Below are 24121 nucleotides of genomic sequence, written 5' to 3'. Positions count from 1 at the left end.
AGCAGCGCACCTGAGAGGGGCGCCACTGCGCCAACTTTTTTTCTCCCTCTCACAAATTTTGTTGCTGTTTGTATATTACTATTTGTACATAGCATTTGCTTGCAATTATAGGCAAAAGTGCATGCAATGCTTACCAGCAGCAATATAGGTATAAGTATGTTAAATACTTTTTCTATACTAGTCGCCAGTCTACTTATAGCTAACCAGCCGCTTGCCCCACACTCGCATGCCGTGCTGCCACAGCAATCCATAAATGTCATTTGGACGACACAAATTTATTGATTGATTATATAATGCATAGATTTTTTGCGCGCCTTCCTTCATACTGCCGACTGTGCCTGACTGCTGCTGCTGCTGCTGCTGTCGTTGCGCCCGTTGCTGCACTTGTTTTGAACGTAATTTGCATTGTGCCGCGCCGCACTTGCGCACAAGCATCAATCATGTTCGTCAAGGCAATGCATGTGGTTGTGTTGGTGATGCGGCGCGTTGGCGGGCGAAGTACGCCGTTTGTCACTAACTGGTGGAGCGTAAAGTGCGATACGCTAAAGTGCCACATATATGGGGCACCCGTGGCACTTAACTTCAGGGCGCGCTACAGTTGCGGTGAAAGGTGTGCGGCTGTTTGTGTGTGTTGGTTAAAAGCAACTGTATATAGTTAATGTACAAATGTGCATTGCAAAACAACAACAACATGATATAAGCTAAGTACAACAACCGCTAATTGAAACGGTGAGGCGAGACTGAACTTTACTGAAAGCTCAAAAGCTCTGTGATACATAATAATTCTAATATTAAATCAACTGATTTATTATAACTATGTGGGAAAGAAAAACTTGCAAAAGCTTTATTAATGTGTTTGGAAACGGCTTAAAACTACTCAAAACTGCTACTTGGTGGTAAACTGCAAGTAAAGTTAAAAGCGAAAAACGATTTTCCTTCTATTAAAGTTAAAATACTTACTTCTAATGTGAATACAATTTACCTTGACTAGACATACCTCGCAAACTCAAACACTTTGATTTGGTTCGCTTCACCTGTGGAATGAAAACCTTCTGTCCTTTGGCTCACGCTCGGATAACAAAATCATATAAATCGTACACTTCTAAAGCTCTCATCAACCGTTGAGAGACGACTTAAAGCTAGGGGAAACATATCGATCGCTCAATCGAATATTAAATTTTTTTAATATAAATGTGATTTCAAATTGTTTTGAAAAGTGTACCAAACCGTTCTTGCAATTTGGCATAAAAGTTCTTTAGTATATCAAAAGCTCTAGTAGAATCAGGAACATTTCTCCCTTCTTTATCCCCTTTCAATTGTTGAACTCATAAAAATCTTATGACAAAAATGTTTTAAAAAGCTCTGAAAAGCTCTTCATACGTAAAAGCTTACTTGGTATCCGAAAAAGCTCTGGTAGAATCAGAAACATTTCTGTCTTCTTTGTTCCCTTTCAGATCTTGAATTCGCAAAAATTTCATGACAAAAATGTTTGAAAAAGCTCTGAAAAGCTCTTCATACGTAAAAGCTTACTTAGTATTCTTAAGAGCTTTGATAGTATCAGGAATATTTCTGTCTTCTTTGTTCCCTTTCAGATCTTGAATTCGCAAAAATTTCATGACAAAAATGTTTGAAAAAGCTCTGAAAAGCTCTTCATAAAAGTTACATTTCCATCCGTCAGAGCTATTGTAGAATTAGGAACAGTTCTGCCTTCTTTGAGGAGAAAGTTGGTAGAGGGGTATATTTTCAAGAGGTCTCTATCCACTCCAACTTCAAACTTCCTGACTATTGCGGTGTCTTTCAGGACATGGTTGCAGCCATAGAGATAGCAGTAGAGATTTAACCATCTACTCAGATAGCAGATCGGCGATAGTCGCCTTGAACTCGATATAATGGGAGTGAGTAGGTCCGATCTTTCTAGATCAGTCATGTAACCTAACCTGTGATTTTAGGAGTAAGTTCGAGTTGACCCTTTCCAGTTTGTTTCCAACTTTCTGAACACAACCCATATGTCTGCATTCCCGTCATGATCTTCCCAACTCTTATGCAAGTATTGAAATTCATCAAAAATAATTTACACAATTTTCAAACCAAACAAACCACTGTGCCACTTGACATTAATTTATGCATTTGAAGCGACCATGAGAGCACATTTCAATACCAAATGATCTGGCGATCCGGCGATCTGTGACAATCCACGCTAACAGCATATCGCTGCATTACAGTTCACAGCCAAATGAGACAATCACTCATGTCGCTGACATATGTCTATGCGTATGTATATACTCGGACTCTCGCGCTATAACGACGGCAAGCGGTCAACAGCAACGACAACGACTCAATTTGCGAATATTTTCGCACTTTGCACGATGCATCAGCGCTCTACTTATATGTATGTGAGTGCGTGTTTTCGTAAGAACAGTCGTTCGGTCAGTTTATCGTTGCGTCGTTGGGTCGGGCACGTCGTCACCATTCCATTCACCATTCTAGAAAATTTGCATGCGATCATCAACATTCGAATTGATCGAATCGAATCTCACGTGGGTGAGCCGCTTTGACAAATGCAGAAAAGTTTCGCAAATGACAGGCGCACTTTTTTCGATTGCAAACATCTTTCAGCTTTTATTGAAGTGACTCGTTGTGGACGGGCAAGTAATTGGGGGCAACAATTATAAATGGACTATGGTTGTTGACATTAACGTTGTGGACAACTGCATTATGGCTTTTTAATCAGATTTTTATACATTTTTCCCTTTTTGTTTGGAAGGCGATAGCGCCTGGGTGCAGTTTGCGTGTTTACTCTTATAAGAAAACGGATGGAACTTTTCGGGATTACTTAAATGTTTGCAGACTTTTTAAATATTTTATTGGATTTTTTTTTTTTTTTTTTTTTTTTTTTTTTTTTTTTTTTTTTTTTTTTTTTTTTTTTTTTTTTGTTTTTGTTTTTTTTTTTTGTACTAGACTCTTGTATTTGATGTCGAATATTTTTTTTTTTCAAAATTAAGATTGATCACTAACTGTGAAATAGTTTATACACTTAATTTTACTTTAGAAAAAAATGTTTTCGAAGCCATTTTTATTTGAGGAATAAAATGAAAAATATTGAACTTCACATCAAGTCCTCTCTCGGCTATCCAAATCGCTATAATAGGTCCAAATAGAGATAGCAGTCCTAAATCAGAATAAGAGCTATTTCCTTCTACTTCAACCTCATATGAAGAGAATACATATGTAAGTACATATGTTCTAGCCAGCATAACCGCTGTCTCTCAATTCGATGAACTATGTCAATGTCGTCATATACCTCGTACAGCTTATCATTCTTTCGTCATTCGCCGTTGTCAATGCATCATATATTATGACGAGTGACTAGTAGAATTTGGTCTTTGTTCGTCGAGAATGGACCTTACTTTACTATTCACCGCAAGGTTTGTAAGCGAAAGGTGTTGTTGGTGTTAATGCTGGTCCCAGGATAGACGAAATTATCTACAACTTCGATGTAATGACGACTGTTTTGTTGATGATAGGAGACATTTCGCCTTACTGGCGTTCACTACCAGACCCGCTTGAATCGCTTCTTTGTCTCACGGGGAGAAAGCAAAACTAACGACGCGGTTGTTGTGGCCATTGACATCGATGTCAGCGGCGTAAGCCAGCATTTGTACACTATTATAGAAGATTCTACCTTCTCTATTTAGCTCTGCTGCTCGAATTATTTTCTCCAGCAGTAGATCGAAGAACTCGCAAGATATGGCTTCGCCTTGTCTACAACCTCGTTTTAAATCGAACGGCTCGGAAAGATGCTTCACTAGGCTTACTAAGCTGTAAGCCTCATGATTTTTTTTTTTTTTTGTTTTCTTTTTTGGAGTTATAATGGCTCATTAAAGTACGTTTTTCTACAGTTATAGTAGTTCTTGAGGGTTATTGTCTCTTTGTTCCTTATATAGAAAGTCTCGAACATATTCTTGGTGCTCATTATCAAAGTTGTCCGGAAGATGACGAACACTCATCAGTACTTACCGCTTGTCTATCTCGTTTTTCGAGACTGAAGTTGAATCAACTCGCATCTAGATACCGTAAAAGTAAAAAGCTGGTCTTTAGATAGGGAATTCACCATCTTACCAATTTTTCAGGGTGCTACTGGTTTCATTAATAATTTTTGCTACAAAGTTCTGACTTTGTAAATCAAAATTTTTATAGGATCCCACGAATGTGTGTATATTTATTTCATTTCTTTATTCTCTATAAAAAAACTGTAGAAATATTGAAAGGTCTATAATCGCATTTTCGGGATTCTGACAATTTTTATACACATCGTGTGAAAACTTTAGAGTCTCAGAGCATAAATTTATCACCGTACCTATTTTTGGTAAGTTCAAGACGTTTTTGATTTTTATAAAACATTTTAAATTACTTCTTTATATGGAAATGTATTTTTAGGATGGCGAATTAGTTTCGATGTTTATTCTTTTCTTTATCCTCCCTGTAAAAAGAATTATACCTTTACTATAAATATTTATAGTTGCATTGTCAGGATCCCGAAAATGTTTTGGGAACTTCTTCGAATCAATTTAAAAATATAACTATAAAAGTTTGGAAATATTATATAGTACAGTAGAAACACAATTTGGGGATCATGAAGCTTTCGCCATGTTGTTAACTTCCTTATTATCTTTATTAAACAAAAATGTTTTATTATTAAAGGAACTATCGAATTGAGTTTTCGAGATTTCCTTTGAATGACTAGATAAACTAAAAATGTAAAATTTTAGAATTAACTAAAGCAATATATGTATATGTATATGTATGTACGTGTAAGCTCAATTTCGGGATCCTGAATATTTTTCAAATTTTTTTCGAACTAGTCTATAACAGAAAAAAATACTAAATAGTATTAACATAAACTGTATCAATATTAAAATATAAAAAATTTATTTTCGGCATGCTAAAAATTTTCGTGATTTTTATCGTCAATTAATCTTTCTTTAAATAAAAATTAAAGACATTTAGAAATATTATATCTTTATAAATAAAACTTTTCGATTATTAAAAAAATTAAAATCGAATTTTCGGCATCCCGATATTGTTTCAACATTTTGAAAAAGACTTTAAAAGAACTTTAAAAATTAAATTGTTGAATATTATATGTATACTATAAACATAAACTGTATCAATAATAAAATAAAATTTCGGGCTCCCCAAAAATTTTCGGGATTTCGAACGTTAATTGATCTTTCTCTAAATAAAAACTAAACATATTTAGAAATATTATGTTTTATAAATAAAGGTGTTCGATTACTAAAAGAACTATCGAATAAAACTTTCGGGATCCCGAAAAATGTTCGGGATTTCGTCCGTTACTTAATCTCCTCTAAATAAAAACTATAAACATTTAGAAATATTATATTGTAGGAACATAAATTCGGAATCCCGAAAATGGTGTTCAAAAGAAAATTTCGGTATCACTTATTTTATGCAAAACAATAATATTTTTTGAATTAGCATTTCATTTCATACGCTTTAGGTAACCTAACTGTAACATTTAATTTATTTTTCCACTGCAGCAATGTTGCAACAATGTCTTATCATGCACTTGTACCAGCTTTCAAACGAAATGCTGAAGATTTACAGTTATTCTCTTATATTCTTGTTGTTATTATTGTGACTGGCATTTTCCGAAAACACAACAGACAGTCAAAAGAGCAATTTATTCCCGCATAATATAAAGAAATCATCTTCCTTCCGTTCTACAACCATTTCTTAAAATCTTTTGTTGCAGATATGCGCATTTGCAGTTGTGTGAGCGTGTGTGTATGTGTGTGCGTTGGCAATATTTTCAACACACAGTAATATATTCAGTGTAATAGAATTAGTAAAGAATTCAGAAAAATGAAACGAATGCAATTGAATAACTAAATTTGTTGCATGTTGCAGGTGCAGTACGAATGCCGCAGGCATAATTTTCTGGTTAAAAAGTGTAAGTCAAAGCATTCAAAATGCATGCAAAACAATTACGGAAATAACACGGCTACAACAACAAATACTTACAAGTATGTTGCAACAAAGTAGACCGTGCGTTTGTTGGTGTTCGTGCAACATGCAACATATACTATATTTTTTGCACAAATAATAATAGCAGAATCAGTAAATGCAATGGCAATAGCTTTGGTAGCAACAACAAGTGCTTTCGCAACAACAACAACATGCAGTTACTTACAACTGCAACACAAAACCACAATCGAAAATAAATAACGAAATGAATGAATATTTTGGAAATTTCGAAAAAGAATCAACACAAAAATAATACAATGAATAAAATAGTTTTGCATGCTGCAACAATGCAAAGCGCCACAATAGCTGCAACATGCAGCATGAGCGGGTTGGGGATGTTACGAAATGAGCACGCACGAGTGCCGTTGCCTCATTGTGCCAAGCCAAAGCGAGCTGCACTTTCATTTCGGTTTATTATGAGATTATCTGTGTAGGTATAGACAAACACACACACACACACACACACACACACATAAATATTTGCATTTTTTCCCTCTTATTGCTTTGCGATCAAAAGGATTCAAGGATATTACGTCGCGTTGCTTTGTTTTGTTGTTGTTGTTGCAGTTAGCATCATCATTTGTTTGTCTTGTATTAATTCGCCGTGCGCGCGAGTTTTGGCTTCGCGCGATTTGCTTTCAACTGCAGATGTTGCAGTGCTAGACAACAATAGCAACAACACAGCAACTATGTAAATTGTGGCAAGCAATAATATTGTTACTTTACATTCCTTTGTTATTCTTTGTTGACTTTTTGTCGTTGCGTGTGGCGTGTTTGGCTTCTAGGCACATTAGGCATTGAGAGTATACCGTAAGTTCTCGATCCGGAAGATATTTAGGTAGGTTATACTTATCAAATGTTGCAGGCACAAAAGGTAGGGTTAGGTATATTTTTGTTGAAATGAGCCGTATAGAAATTACTGTTTCTATCAAGATTTAGATAGAAAATGTTACTTCGAATTCGAATTCGAATACTGTAGAACTAATTTTGCATTCTGCAACTATATTTGGGCTAGATAAATCGCATGAAACTGACTGAAAAATGTCTTTGTCAAGATTAGATTACTTCGATTTCGAATTCGAAAACCTTTTGAACTAACATAGCATTCTGTGTATGTGTATTTTTATCAGAAGTATGAGTAGTGTACAACAGATTATTGTTATTAAAATTTAAATGGTAAATGGTTACTTCGAATTCGAATTCGAAAATGTCTCAACTTGCTTTTTGTTCTGGTTAGAAACATTTCAATTGTTCAAAATACTTAGAAATAACTGACTAATAATGATTATTAAAAAAAATTCGATCGTAAATACTTACTTTGAATTCGAATTCGAAAATTTTTGTACCAACTTTGCATTTTACAGCTATATATTTAGGCTAGAGAAATCGCAAATTTCGGAGGTGCTTCCAAAGAACTGACCGAAATATATTTTTATCAGGAATTAGATGGCAAATGCTTATTTTGATTTCGAATTCGAAAACATTTTGCACTAACATAGCATTCTGTAAATATATACATATGTACATATTTTTGTTAGATAAGTCTGTAGTGTGCAATATGCTCTAAGGAATTGACTGAAAACTATTATTTTCCAAAAAGTTGAATTGTAAAAGATTGACTCGAATTCGAATTAAAAAAATTCTTGCACTAATTTCGTACCATTTTTCTTTTCTAAAATATTTGTCCCCAACGCCAAATGAAATTAAGTCATTCCCTAAATCAATCTTTCCAAAACAGAGAACGTCTTCTTTGTTTTAATCATTAACTAAAAGTTTCATAATTTTTTAGGTACCCATGTCAGGCACGTAGATGACACCACTTGAATTAAATCCGTATGATTAGTTAGCATTTTCTATCGAAAGCTTTTGACCACCAAAACGACTAATTGATTATCCGGTGCGGTTTTTGGATATGTTCAAGTTTAATGAAACCAAGCGGTGATATCTGAGAATGTATGAAATATAACTACATCATTTCACACCGAATTCCAATCGACAGTTATCCGAGTGAAATGCACAAGACGAACTCGCTTCAAAGCGTGGAAAAACTCAACAGTCGGACAGTTGGCGTCTGTATTTTGGGATGCGCATAAAATATTTTTTACTGACTACTTTGAAAAAGAAGGGACCATCAAAAGCAACTGCTACATAACGTTATTGAAGCTTTTGAAAGACGAAGTTGCCGAAAAACGGTCAAATAGCTCAAATAAAAACGGAAAAATAGCTTTTTTACCAAGGCATTGCTTCGTGTCACAAGTCAGGGAAAACGAAGGCAAAAAGCACTGAAATGGACTTCAAATTTACTTCTGCATCCACCGTTTTCTCCAGATGTGGCCCGCAGTTACTATTTCCTGTTGCCAGATATCAAAAGAATGCTCGCTAGGAAGAAACTTTCGTCAAATAAAGAGGTGATGGCCGAAACTGAGGCCTACTATATATTAACACCGCGGTACGAAATTGGATGTGAAACTTTACAGAACTCAAATGCGACTTATTCCGACCTTTGAACGCTTTTTCCTATAAAGAACACATGAAGATAAAATGATGAAGCTGATTGAACCGAGCGGCTACACTTTAGAATGCCATAACTTAACACCTTTTCAAATGTCGATTTAAAATTATATTATATATGCAAAAAAAAACCTCACGATTGGTATGGCCCTTAAGTAATCCACAGAATCCGAAACTTCTACATTTTAACAGCAACTGAAGCACCTATAACAGATGAGTTTGGTTATGGAAAAAAAAGCGAATACAATGAATTTCTTTGACATACATGCGATAAGCTTAGAAGTATCTGATGCAACTTGGTATGCGCGTTCCTTAGTAAAAAGAAAATTATAAATTCGTAGATAGATCACTGTTATGCTCTCAAAATGCCATTAACCGAAAACATATGTATAAAGTGCCATAACTAGGCACTAAACTAATATATAGCACAAAAAAGTTGTAAAAATAACCAAATAACTCAATCTCCATCCGATACCGTTAAATACCAGATACATTAAGTTTTAGCGGCTTTAAAGGAGCTTTTTGGAACCCGAGTCCCAAAAGACCGATTTCGACGAAATTTAGCACCTAGCATTTTTCTTATATGAAATAGTCCGGAATCGAACTATAACCACGCCCTCTTTCCTTTTAACTCGATTTTAAATTCCATTTGATTATTTCACTTTCCATACGTAAATCAAGAACTAATTAATATAACTGGATAGAATTTTGCCTCGATAATTCCTTTAAAGTATGCCACACTGTGATCAAACAATTTTTTAAATCCAACCAAAACTATTTAAGCCTCTAGACAACGAATATGTAGACCCCAATCAATATTTCTCTGAGCCCCCATATACCCTATGAAGATTTTCGAACTTCCTGGTGAAGTTAGAGGGGTTATGTCGGCCAATATTTAAGTTATTTATATTATAACAGTGGATTTTTATGCCTAAAATAGATAAAACTGGGCGAAAACGTGACATGGCACCCATATAACTAATAACAGATTTTTTGAATATCCGACTGACTTTACTCAATATAATAGAGGTTTGTATGTGAGGTACTTTATGAACCACAAAAAAATATTTTAATATGTGGCTTGTTAATATGATGCACAATGTTGCACATTTCTACTTTTATTCTTTACCTACCCATAAAAAGACAAAATTCGGCATAAAAAATTGATCATTTCATCCAACTTAAACCTCTTTGAATTAATAATTCAATAATTTTTATAAGATAAACATAAAAACAGTTTGAGAGATCATAAGGTTACCAATATTTTGCACGGGAATTGAACTGATCATTGTAAATTCTAGTCAGTTACTAATGGATTCCGTGACACTTGGACACTTGCTCACGTCATAAATACACCCAGAGGGATTTCAATGACTTGGATAGGCTCCACAATTTTCAAAAAAAAAAAAAAAAAAATAATTATCATCATAATTATGCATGTGGCAACCTTCAATAAAATTATTTAATAAAATTTTCAAATCTAAATATATTTTATTGCCACAATTCATATTAGTTAAAACCTAACCAAATACTGAAATTATAAATTTAAGTTCAATAAATAAAAACTTGAACAATTGGAGTGAAAAATGCAAGCAGCAAATGTTCATTAAACGCTTTCAACGCGTGCAATTTCACAGGCGAACGCATTATTATCAGTCACTATCTGATTGTTTTGTCGTCTATTTGTTGGCCTGACTGCTGCCTGCCAGTCTGCTGCTCATATTGAGTCCCTAACCAACGAGCATCATTTTTCTTTAGTATGTATGCGTGTGTATGTATGTGTGCGGATCTATCGCCAATGCAGMAGTCAGCACACATTTGCAATTGCATTTTTGGATTTGCAATTCGTAAAATACGGAGAAAATTTGAAAATTCAATTCGCAGCAATTGCTTCCATCCACTTCCAATAACTGCAGCAACACACGCAAGCATACATGTGTGTTTCAGTTTAGTGATTATTGTCATTGCTGCCTCAGTTGTTGTTGTTGTTGTTGTTGCCACAGAGCAATGGGAATCATTGCTTTGCGTTTCCGGCTGATTGCCGGTCATTGCGCCACCATTGCCGCACACAGCCTGCATTGGTGAGGCACAAGCGGTGAAGCGATGAGTCGGTGTGATGTGATGCGGTAAGGATGTCGGTTGTGACATTCACACATTATGACCGTATGCCTGATAGCTGTCTCATGGCTCCGATTCGCCTGCAATTGCGATTAATGCAAAAATACGAAAATCTCAAAACGTAATATCGAGTAAATCTAATTTAGTTGGACAAGTGACTGTCAGTGATTGCCCATTATTTGGGGTGGCTAGGTGCCCTCTGATTGGGTATAGTCGACTGTGTCAGAGATAGGGTGCTGTGTAGTTCACTGCATCGTATACATATGTGCTGTATGTTAGTGGATTCTCGTTCATATGACTATTGCAGTCATCTTATTTGGCTCGCACTCGTCAATCGTTCAGGCGACCAAGCACCGCACAATCGCTGTTGCAAACACAATATGGGAGTAAATACTGATTATATGGCACAGTGTTTCATTTTGTTGTATGCTGTGCGAGATTTAAATAAATATTTATTAAAGCTTAGACGTTGATTTATAGTGTCTTATGCAATATTTAGGTCCATATGTAGATGAAGTCTGAAAAATCGAGACAGTGGAATATATGCCTTGCCTCGACCAAACTTTATCAAATCAGGATGCACCACAACATGACTTAAGGCTTAGTGTACTTTGAGAGTTCAGCCTTGAAAAGTAGAATCAAACGCCATCTGATCAAAAATGACCCGGACTGATCCACATAAACTGTGTGAGCTCCCTATGTCAATAAGCGTGCGTTTGACAGCTGATACTGAATAATAAGTTTCCTTGGAATCACGTCTGCGAAGTCTTTTGAAATGTTGCAGAAATGTTTTGTGGAGCCTACCTCGACCTCGAGCAGAGGTCGTTTGACCAAGTAGCTGAAGAATCTACATTTAACAAACGCATCATTTCTGGGAACAAGACGTGGGTTTGCGGATTTGACGTCGAAGCTGTGCAATATTGAACAATACAAAGACGAGTTCGAACCGAAAAACCCAAAATTTGCCGGAAGTACCGAAGAACACCCCATCCGAGGCTTACATATAAACATTTTCTGGAAAAACCATCAAAGCATTCAGTGAAGGTCGTGAAGTCATCGAAGATTTTCCTCTTGCAAGGCGTCCGTTCACCTCCGGTAATGAATATAATATCGAGAGGCCAAAGAAATAATGTTTGAAAATAGTAGTGTTGACATCAGAGAGATAGAAGAAGTTCTTAGCATCTCTTATGGATCGACATACGTTAAATGTTAAGCTCATATCAAAAGACCTGCATTTTTGCAAAAAATGACGGCGAGTAGAGGTCGCAAAAGGGGTCACTTGACAAGGTAGCTGAGAACCCTATATTTAACAAACGCATAATTAGTGGTGACGAGACGTAGGTTCGACATCGAAACTATCCAGCAATCAAGCGAATGAAGTTCCAAAGACAAGCCAAAACCGAAAAATAACAGTTCGCTGAAGGCACCGAAGACCACCCCAGCCGAGGCTTACATACTTTACATATGTACTATATGAAAAATTATCAAACGTGGGCGTTCTTGTATTAGCTCAGAAGTCTATTCTGAAGACGAAATTTTTTTTTTTTTTTTTTGTTTTTTTTTTTTTGTTGACAAAGTAAAATTTTATCAGATAGTGAAATTTGGACACCGACTGAGAGTTTTACGCAAATTCATTTTGAGGATTGGGGAATGAACTAAGTGTCGTTCAAACTTTTATCAGGAGAAAAAGCTAAAGCCTCTGTTCCCCCTCTTTTCTGAACTAAGAGATTTAAAGATTTGCTAAAGTTCATCGAACTTTCTGCATCACTAGTTTGATCGATTTTACTGAAAGCTCTTCGGTTTGTTCACTTATTAATGACAAAAAATGATTGTCAAGGTTTCAGATTTATCTAAACCTGATTTAACTGAATTTGGAAAAGGTATCGGACTGCCATTATGAAAGATTTATCAAAGAAACATTGAGCAAACTTATTTCACAAGACGCAAATTATTGCCCACAACGTAACCGAAACGAACCCAAGTTTTTATCCGGCCAGCGATTGCCATCTCCGCAGCATTTCTCCATATTACATTTGTGATATTTTTTGTTGTTCAACATCAACTGAGTCTTGCATGAATAGCAAAAACCAACATTCGCCAAAAATCATTCAGTCTGTCTTCGATGCTCACATTTTTTGTCACCACAGTTATAATCGTTTGATTAGGTTGTTTTTTTCGAATTTCTTAAACGGATTTTAAGGGCTTTCTTAGGTTAACTGTAGACGTATAGCACCGAAAACCATTAAAGCTGAGGCTCCTTGGACATGTTACTAACGGCATCATTAATACATTTTTGTAGCTCATAATTTGTCCGCTTGCTACAAGGTCCCTAAAAAGCTTTTACAATCTCAAGAATATCTACTTGTTTCTATAGAAATTTATTTAGAAAGTGATTTTTAATATTTTTTTCAGAGTTTTTTGAAACCTTAGTTTTGTTCTTTGACAGAACTTTTTGAAAGACAAAGCGTACAAAAAACCTATAGGATTTCGGACGACTTCGCTTTACACCTGTTAGTACATACCTCTTCGAGGAGTCTGGAATTTGAACAAATGAAATCCTTTGAAAACCATTATATAATCGCTTAAGTACAATAACGTGCTCTCCCTTTACTATAGATGCTCACAGATCATTTTTAGAATCTCAGTAGTATTAAGAGATTTGTAAACCGCCATTGATATTCTTTGGAGCTGAAGCATCTTAACTAAGATGCGTGAATTTCACCTTTTATTTCAGAGAGCCACAAATTTCTTTCTGCGACTGTATGTTGAGCAACCTGTGAAGCCGCATCATCTGAAACTTCAATTCGGTATTTTAAAATAACCCATAAGACTTCTCGACATGAGTGATTCTAGGGAACTCAATACGTTTCTGTCATGCTGTTTTAAATCCAATTTCGGGGTTATGCCATCTGGGACTGTTTAAAATAATGAGAACATAAGTTTTTGGAAGAAAACAGTGGTGGAGAATATTTAGTCTTAAATTTTACTGCATGGGAAAGTGGAAGGCTGAACTAAAGTATCCAAGGTCCCTTTGGAAAGAAGGACCCAAGATCCAAAAAACATAGCTGACTATTCGAACTAAAAGGAAAAATATAAATTAATAATGAACATATTGATTTATTTGCAGAAAAGTCTTTCTGTGTGAAATCTGGCAACACTGGTAAGTTTAAGATCAAATATCTCTAAATGTGTCTACAAAAGGTAGTATCGAGTGCAAAAATAGATGACAGACAAAAAAGACGAAACTTAGATTTACATTACATTATTTACATTCTGCAGCGCATAAAGCTGTTAACTGTCAAAAAGAACACACACCATGCCACTGTGCCAATTGAGGCGATGTTGTGCGCTCATAAAACGTGGCATCATCGCATCATTTCACTGCCGATTGGTTGCTTCGATTGCGTTGCGATTTGTGTGCATTGTGGTGGAGCGCTCATCTGAGTGTGGATACGCATCTGCCGCCTAATATCTATGAACAAAACGTACTATTCATTTGCATGTATATCAGCGTATTTATGTGTGTTTGGGTGTGCTTCGTGCGTGTGGGGCTATTCGACAGTATTAGGAAATAAAATTGCATTTTCATGAAGCGTTCGAATTTATGCGCACAGCAAACGATTTTCCTCCAACTTCTCCAAAAATTGAGACTGAAATCAGCGCCAACGGTAAATCCCAAATGCCGCAAACCAATGCAAATAGGCAAATGAGTGGATGGCACACATAAACTCATGCATATACATATATGGATAGATAAGTACTAAGGACAGCCGGTGTGGAAAATCGAACAAGTGAAAGAAATTACAATTTCTTTATTTATTAAATTTAGATTAGTAAATGATGATTAATAACTAAAATAAATAGTAAATACAAATTTTTTATGTAGTTAATGTGGTAAAATCTACAATAGACACTCAGATGCGTGGCTCAGGCCTCTTCTCCCCCTAGACTTTCCAACGGAGTTGGGGGTTTTCTTTTTCCTCTGCTTCCCTCGGAGGTTACTGCATCGAACACTTTCAAAACCGGAGCGTTTTCATCCGTTAGGACGATATGAGCTAGCCAGGGAAGCCGGTGTCCCTTAATTCGCTGAACTATGTCAATGCTGTCGCATATCTCGTAAAGCTCATCGTTCCATAGACTGCGGTACTTGCCGTTGACGAAGCGCCAATGACCATAAATCCTCCGCAGAACCCTTCCCTCGAAAACTCGTAACGTCAACTCATCATATGTTATCATCGTTCATACCTCTGCACCATATAGCAGGACGGGGATAATGAGTTACTTGTATATTTTAGTATTTGTTTGTCGAGAGAGGACTTCTCGATTGCTTACTCAATCCGAAGTATTCTACATTGGATCTTGAGTCTGACGTTGTTGTTAGTGCTAATGCTGGTTTCAAGTTAGACGAAATTAGCACGACTTCGAAGTTATGCCTGTCAACAGTGACGTGGGAGCCAAGTCGCGAGTGTGCTGACTATTTGTTTGATGACAAGAAATATCTCGTCTTGCTCTTGCTTCGCTTCCTTATCCACTTTGTAGAAAGCAGAACTAACGGCTGGGTTGTTGAGACCAATAATATCAATATCATCGGCATACGCCGGTAGCTGTACACTCTTATTAAAGATTGTATCTGCTCGATTCAGCTCTTCAGCTCGAATTATTTTCTGCAGCAGTACTAGTTAGGTATTAAACGCGTGATTCCTGATTCTGACAGAGCTTTTGGTGTTGCTCAACGTCAGTTTACATAGAGTTTAAGTTTTGCGGGCATACCAAACTTTTTCGTGCTGTCAAAGCAGCTTTAAAACCGACCACCACTTCGGTGTGTGTCGATTCTCTCTCCAAGATTTAGCGCATGGTGAATATATGGTCGGTTGTTGATTTTCCAAGCCTAAAGCTACACTGATAAGGACCAATCAGCTTTTTGACGGTGGGATTCAGTCTTTCACACAGGACGCTCGATAGAGCCTTCTATGCGATGGTGAAAAGACTTATCCCGCGGTAGTGGGTGCAGATTTTATGGTCTCGTTTTTGTGGATTATACAGAGCACACTTAATTAAAATCTTCAAGCATGCTTTCGGCCGACCATATCTTGCAAAGAAGCGTATGTATGTATGTTCCTTATCAGCATTTTGCCGCCGTATGTGAATAACCCGGCCGGCAATTATTCTTCTAATTATATTCCACATATTTTTTGCTGTAAGTTTCTGGCTTATTTCATTGTTTTGATGTTTTGTGAACTCAAATGTAACCAATTTTTCTTTTTTACATTTCCCCATTTTTCCATTATCTACAAAAAAAAAAAATATTTAGTATTGATTTGTGACCTTTCATCCAATTTTAAAACTCTTTGAACTAATTATTCAATAATTTCCATGGGTAAAATCCGAAAGTGGAGGTTTGAGATTCTTTGTGCATACTATAATTTCCTCTCACTAATATGTTCCACGGGACTTCAAATGACCATAATCATCACAATCATAATATCAGTACTAATATCTATCCTCCTTCTTTTATAAGGATTACTATAAGGGATTATCCATATTAGTTTCAAAAAGTTATAAGCAGCCCCAGAGCAATTCATGGATTTTTTAAGGCTCATGACAGAAATACACCCAGTAGGTTTTATTATATCTAGGTAGGTACAGTAAGGCCGCTCGATAGTTGTGGGTGCTTTAACAGGCCATTGCCCTATCGGCATCCACACTGCAAGATTGAGAAGCTGCAGAAGCTGTATGAAAGAATATGTTGGAAACAGCTAAAACACTTCCTTCTTGACCGTTCCGCGTTTGGGAGATCAAGGCTTAAACGCTAAACCTCTGTACAAATTTATATTTGCCCTAAGTACTTTGCTAACCTATAAGATCAAACGCAAGAGTTTTACTTTTCTATGGCTTCACAAAGGACTACATACATATAACAGTTCAAATGCGATCTCTCCGTATCAGCCATCCAACCTAATCTACATTGTTTTATAAGCTCATCTCATATTACCCCTGGATATTTAATAGGAAAATTTAGTTGCTAGATTATTTTAGATTTTTCAAGAATTAGCTCCTTCAACCCTCGGTTTACCAGTCCCGCTAGTTGTTTTACAAGTTTGTCTAATATCAACTCGAAAGATATAGTCGCCGCAGACATTCCTCAGCTTCTTTAACCCAGGGATCCCAGGGACGAGGCTTGTACGTTGGTTGATGACCTGATTTCGAAGTGTTCAAAATAGAACGAGCTAGCGGTAAAGAAACCAAATAAAGCTCGCAAGTGCTGGTCCATCCCTAGAGGGTTGACCAAGCAGTACGTATAAGCGTCTGTACCTCGCCTCATTGGCGCAATTTCGTACTGCTCGCAAATATGTAGCGGCAGAACGATTTAGACCCAGTTTAGCACTTCCTTACTCACACTGACGCACGCACATACACACTCACACACACATACGTAAGTATATACGCATATGCCTCAATTTGTATGCCAAGCTGCGCACTGTGCCGGTATTTATGAGGCAACAAGCGGCCACAGCTGCACGTTGCATGAATTCGATTCACAAATGATAGGGATATCAGGCAAAACGGAGCACACTGTCTCCCCTCCACTTGTTTGGGATGTAGTGTATGAGTACATGCGTGCGTGCGCTGTGCACACTCACCAATCCGACAGGAGTGATGTTTATGCTGTCACTGCTTTGTTGCACTGCGCCACACACTAGTCAGCTCTTCGGGGTATGTGCGTCGCCGCTATGTGGCATGCAGCAAAATAATTACGATAGGCTAGCAAAATTGCCGACCAAAACTAGTAAAGCAACGTCCATCGGAATTGGTTTTCGGTGATTGAGTTGGAAATGCTTCCCATGCGGGGAGGACGCGTGCGCGCCCACCGAACAGCACACGACCACTTAAACCGACGCAACGATCATTATTTACACACACACATACATATATACGCATGTGTGTTGTGTCCCCACCAGCCGAGCTTTAGACGGCAATTTATGCGTGAGATGGCTAGATTTTTCAGCACAAATTTGCTGCTGCCACATCGCTGCCACCCTCAGCTCTCCTCACCGGACAGCCGAACAGCCAACCATCGGACCGCTCATTGCAACAAATTTTGCGACAACTCCCCTATTTGCGTAGTACTTCACAGCGGCGATGGCGGTGGCGCTGTGGCAGTGGCAGTAACTGCGGTTGTAGCACGCTTGCCTAGTGTTGCATGCAACTGCAATGCCATTCACACAGCCAACAGCTTTCAAATTGGCTGACTGAACGCACGCAAAAGCGTGTGAGTGAATCAGCGACTGCTGCACTTGTTATTGTTGTTGTATATATGTGTGTGTGTGCAATATGCTTGTGTGGCATGTGGCAGCAAGTGCAGCCACTTTGAGGAAGATTTAGTGTGCCACACGAATGCCGAATGCCGGAACGTAACAGCAAATCATGGTTGTAGAGAAGAAAAAAAGCCAAAAATAACAACAACACAAACTTTGGGACTGTCATTGCAGCGGACAGCTGTGGTGTAGGTCGTTAGTTGAGGCGAAGCGAGGCGAGGCTATTGCGCTTGTGCGCTGGCTGACAGCAGGGTACCTCATGATTTTGCAATAAAATGCGATTGCGACAACAACAGCAACAATATACTACACAAAAACTACAGCAATATCAATGACAACAACAACAATATCAATTACAACAAAAACAAAACAAAAATGGAAAAAAGTTTTACTTTGCAAAAAACAACAACAACAAGTTTGCATTACAAAAACAACAAGTGCACAATACAACAACAAAAGCGGCGTGTTAGTAAATTGATTTTCTCAAAGAAACACACAAATATTTGTGCAAATTCTATTTCAACAACAACAACAACAAACCAAATCTGCTCACTCGTGATCCCACAAATCTCCGAAGACTCACTCGCACTGAATTCGATGGACGCCTCGAATTGGCTGTGCTGTTGTCTGTTTGCTGGCTGGTGGACTGTTTGGTGCTTCAACGGCTCATCGCACACATTTTGACAATGATTTTGGCGTCCGTGTGTTGTTTATGTCAGCAACAGCAACCGCAGTGTCAGCAACATGTCGCAGCGTCCGTTGGCTTGGCTTTGCCGTTCACACGAGCGAAAGTTCGATTTTTTTTTCCTATTGTTGTTTTTGCACTCCCCGAAATGTAAGCACGGCATGAGACGAAATCTATTGTTCCGCCATTTCGGCGACAACTTGCGCGCGTCACGCGTTACTTGTCAACGCCGGCACATGCAACAGCACACTCATGTTGCACGTTGCAGGTGGGGCATGTGTAAGCGTCATCATCACCGCAAGTGCAAGCGTATTAGTGGTCGCTTCACTAAATCATATTGATTTATATGATTTCAGGCAAATAATAATATCGGCACTCGAGCTATAAACAATTTCATACTCTCGTTTGCAAAGCACTTACCAGCTCATTTGTTCGTCGGCAATCGATTGTAGCGAATTGCGGTATCACGAGCGCATGGAATTGTTCAAGCCGTTGCTGCAGTTGGCAGTCGGCAGTCGCGCCGTCGATCGGCAACGGTGATTATGACAAAAGTTGAACTGGAGTTCAGCTTTGAGCTCTAAAGTTCGCAATTCCGACACAACCGCGCGACTCGGTCACAGCGCGGCACTTTGCATATCGTGACTGTTGGAAGCGATTGACAGGCAAGCCGGTGCACTAAGCTTCGCGCTCGCGCTCAGAGGGGGATTTATGTGTGTAACCGAAATTGAGTTTTAGTTAAAGAATATCGCATTGATTACGAGCGCATGTTCAACTGAAGTCAGTGGGTGGTGGGTTTCGAAGATTTATTAGGAAAGTACATAGAAAATGAGTTCAAAATATAAAAAAATTTTTGAAACAAGAAAAAACAGTATGTTGGACTGCACCGAAGCTGCAGTACTATTCATATATAAAAAAAAAAGGTTTTTCATACAAGCACTTCGTTTTGATCGTTCAGTTTGTATAGCAGCTATATGGTTTGGTGAACCGATATCTTCGATTCCGACAAATGGTTAGATACTTGTTGGAAAAAGGACGTGTGCAAAATTTCAATTCAAAAGCTCAAAACTGGGCGATTTGTTCGCGTGTATACAGATTGAAAGGCGAGCATGGCTAAATCGACTAAGCTCTTCACACTTTTTATACATATATAATATATAAACTTTGTAACAAATTCTTCTTCTTTATTGGCATAGACACCGCTTATGCGGTTATAGTCGAGTTTACTACAGCGTGCTAGTCGTTCTTCCTTTTAGTTGTTTGGCGCCAATTGGAGATTATAAATTTAGCTACGTAGGTCCTCCTCCACCTGGAAGTTTCTTCCTCTGCTCAAAATGGTCCCTCCTAATCCTCATAGAGCCTTTGATAATGCTCAACGTCGGTTTACACATCCGTATTAGTTTGGCGGGGATAACAAATTCCGACATAGCGGCATAAAGACAACTCTTTTTCGTGGTCTGTCAAAAGCAGCTTTGAAATCGACGAGATGTGGTGTGAGTCGATTCTCCTTTTACGGGTCTTTTCATTGGCGCATGGAGAATATCGGGTCAATTGTTGACTTCTCAAGCCTGAAACCGCACTGATAAGGTGATTCACCATACCTTTGTGTCAAACTTTCATTGTCATTCAGCAGGTTGGGGATTTGTTCCCCTCATAATTTCAGTATGCTGTAGTAGCACTACCCTTTCAATGGTATACAAATAATAAGAAATACATTTACCCACTAGAACACTGACTCGACTATTATTCTTCTTCTTCTCTTCTTGATTGGCGTAGTCACCGCTTACGCGATTATAGCCGAGTAAACAACCGCGCGCCGGTCGTTTCTTCTTTATGCTACGTGGCGCCAATTAGATATTCCAAGGGAAGCCAGATCCTTCTCCATTAGGTCCTTCCAAAGGAGTGGAGGCGGGTACTGCGTCGAATACTTTCAGAGCTGGAGTGTTTTCATCCATCCGGACAACACGACGTAGCCAGCGTAGCCGCTGCCTTTTAATTCGCTGAACTATGTTAATGTCGGCGTATATCTCGTACAGCTCATCGTTCCATCGAATGCGATATTCACCGTGGCCAACGCGCAAAGGAAAACATAGAGAGTTTGTTCAAGATAACTCTCAAAAAGTCCATACGTGACTCGGAGTTTTTACGTTTTTTGTCCTTTGATAGACTAGTCGAGTGGGTCATGAAGAGGTTCGGGGCCACCAGACTAGTCAGAGTTACGTTCATCCTGAAGGCTGGTAGGGGCTCGCACGTTACGGTCAAGAACTTTAGACACATCAGCGTCTTCTCCTCCTGACTAAAAACACTAGAGAGTCTGTTGGACTGGTACATAAGAGACGCATTCCAAAGGACTATCTATCAGGAGCACAACATGCTTATTGTAAAGGCACGTCAATGGATACTGCCCTGTATACTATCGTGTCATGGATTGAGAAAGCCAATAGGGTTAAGGAATTTGCTGTTTGTACCTTTCTTAAAATTGAGGGAGCTATTAATAAAGTCCTGCCGGCGGCAGTCGTTTCTACTCTGAACGGTCTTGGGGTTAAATCAAACCTCAAAGAACTCACCGCCGCCGGGTGTTTGCTTAAGCAGATGATGTAGGTCTTATGGTCAAAGGAAAGTTCCTGAGTACCGTGTTCGACTAAATGGGCAGTCAGAAGTGGTCTCGCCATCAACGCAAGTAAAACTGAGGTTGTATTATTTACTAGAAGTTATAAAATTCCGGTAGTACCGCTGTAGCAAATTGGAGACATCCGTCTGCAACCGGCGGATACAGTGAAAAATTTAGGATTCACCCTGGATAGGAAGCTGTCATGAAAGCCAAACATCTAGAGTTGGCTAGCTGTGAAAGCTGGCAGTTAGCATTCGACAAGATATCTGACTGCAGCGCATATGATCTTATTGAACGATGTTCAGTAGGAACAAAACTCTTGGCCAATAATATCGCAATATTATTGATGTACTTGTTGACTTGTTTCCGCTGAGAAGAGTAAGCGCTCACGCCCTCGAAACTCGTCTGCTTTGTCGAACATCAAAACCCAGACTCCTCTGGTAAGGATATGGCTAGCAGCAAGCTGTGGTGCTAACGCTTCCACCGCTATCCACCAAAAACCACTCCTGCCTCCTTGCATCTCACCATCAAATACCAGAGTTCCTCTTGCGCCAGCCAATCGCCCATGCCACACATCAACATGCAGCAAGGCATCAAATCACTTTAATCACTTGCGCTCGCCGAACAACCACTTGAAAGTGATATACTTGTACATACTCGTAAATATGCGAAACGGTACATGTAGTAGCCACCACACCACACAGCTGTTGCATAGAGTATGATGTTGCAACATGTTACTTAGTAGTAGTCCGCCTGCTTTGCAGTTCCTTTGCTTTTTGTGCGAAAGCGTACCTGCACCCTTTTGTGCGTTGAGTGGGTGTGAGCGGCCGCCCTTGCCGGCCGTTGAATGCAACTTTTCTTTTTAACCGAAAAAAGTGTTCTTTGCTTTTGTTGTAATGAATTTTTTCAACTCGCTTTATACGTCGCGCCTTTATTTCGGTAGTCACACGTTTGGGCAGTTGTTGCAGCCAGGAACAGTGTGCTTCACTTGGTGGTGGTGTGGTGCGAATGGTGTTGGAACTGTTGCTAGCGGTAATGTTGTTATTGAAGCTGGTGCTAGTAATAGTGTTGTTGTTGTTGGAACTGGTGCTGGCCGTTGTACGCCTAACCGAGGGCGGCTGACAATTCGCGAAACCTGCTTCGATGCGCTTGGCTACACGTGGCAGTGTTACTTTATTTCAATTTTGCATTGCTGTTGCTTGTTGTTACTGTTATTTTGTAACATTCTTGTTGTTTTTACTTCTTGCGCAGTATTTTGTTTTTATTTTTACTGTGTAGTACTGTTGCAGCAGCTTTTATGTAGCTGTTTTTGTTGTAGTTTCTTTTACTTCTCTTTTGTTTTTACTGTTGTTAAGCGCAGCCGCGGCCATAAAGCACTGACGTGCCTCCGCTTATGCGAAGTTAACAGATTTTTTGACAGTGACTGCTCAATTTAAGGGGTTCGCGATGCCACAGCGCTTTGTTGCTGTTGCTTGCACAAAGGCGAGGCAACATTCGGCTTTATGATGCAAAGTACCATCCTTTGTCGAGCAACAACCACAAACACGAACGTCATCAGCAGCCATCAGTTTGTCAGCGGTGGCTTAAAAGGCAACACTGACACCACTCAATTCTTCGCTGCGCTTATAGCGCCACTTTGAGCTCAATTGCAGTACTCCAGTTGTTTTTTGGTTTTGTTGTAGCGTTACTTTATTAAACATAAGGCTTAACGAGCGCAACCGAAGTCAATGTTTCGATATTCTGGCGGGGAATGTGGTTGAAGTTGGTTATCTTTGGGCAGTAGACAAAGATCCTTCCAGTTTTTGAAGCAAAACTCATTTTTTGAAGAGACCAGAGTGAAAGGAACTAAATTTAGGTGAAAGATTAGTCACTCGCAAAGTCAGTATATGGAATTTGTGAAAGAAGTATTTTGACAACAGTTTATACTATGACTAAGCAGATATGTAATGGAAGAACTTATTAACGATCAATTAAATCCCTCAAACCCAGAGTCCATATAGAAACGATTCTGTTTTTAAGTCCAACGCAACAACATTTGAAAGTCTTACCATCCTTTGGTGAACTTCAGAGTAACGGATACAGAAGTAAATGAGTGGAGGAGACGTAGAGGAAACCAAACTCTCCAAAAAGAAAGTGTTAATTGAAAGAAGAAGTTGAAGTCGAGTATATTCTGGCATCAGAGAAAGATCCATCCTTCGAGCTTTTGAAGCGCAACTCATTTTTCATAGTGACCAGAGTCAAAGCAACTAAGTTTATATAAAGCATTAGTCATCTGCAATATCAGATTTTACTCTAAAGTCCTAAGCAACAATATTTAAAAGTCTTATCAGCTTTTGGTGGTCACCAGAATATGGGGTTCAGAGAAAAATGAGTTGAGTAGACTAAGAAAGAAAAAAGGAGTTGGAGTCGAGTATATTCAGGGGACAGACAAAGATCCTTCGAGGTTTCCAAGCGCAATTCATTTTTCGTAATGACCAGAGTTAAAGGAGTAAGTTTATACCCAGGATTGGTTATCCGCAATGTCAGTATTTTGCCAACAGCTTTTATTATGATTTAAGCAAACAATTAATGGAAAAACTTCGTCGACGATTATCGAAATCAAACCCACAGTCTTCCAAAAAAGATTTTGTTCTTGACTTCGAAGCAAAAAAATTTAAAAGTCCAAATATTGCTCCAAATATCTTTGTATGAAACTCAGAATGTCGAATGTAGAAAAAAAAATGGGCCAGAAAAAAAGATGGCCAATAAGACAATGAGAGCTGCAATAACGCTATCAATATCAGTATCAATATCAATATCAGTATCAATATCAATATCAATATCAATATCAATATC

The sequence above is a fragment of the Bactrocera latifrons genome, unplaced genomic scaffold (assembly GCF_001853355.1).
Source record: "Bactrocera latifrons isolate USDA-ARS-PBARC rearing strain unplaced genomic scaffold, ASM185335v1 scaffold_9, whole genome shotgun sequence".
In the NCBI taxonomy this organism is placed as follows: Eukaryota; Metazoa; Arthropoda; class Insecta; order Diptera; family Tephritidae; genus Bactrocera; species Bactrocera latifrons.
Note: the sequence above shows the minus strand (reverse complement) of the source record.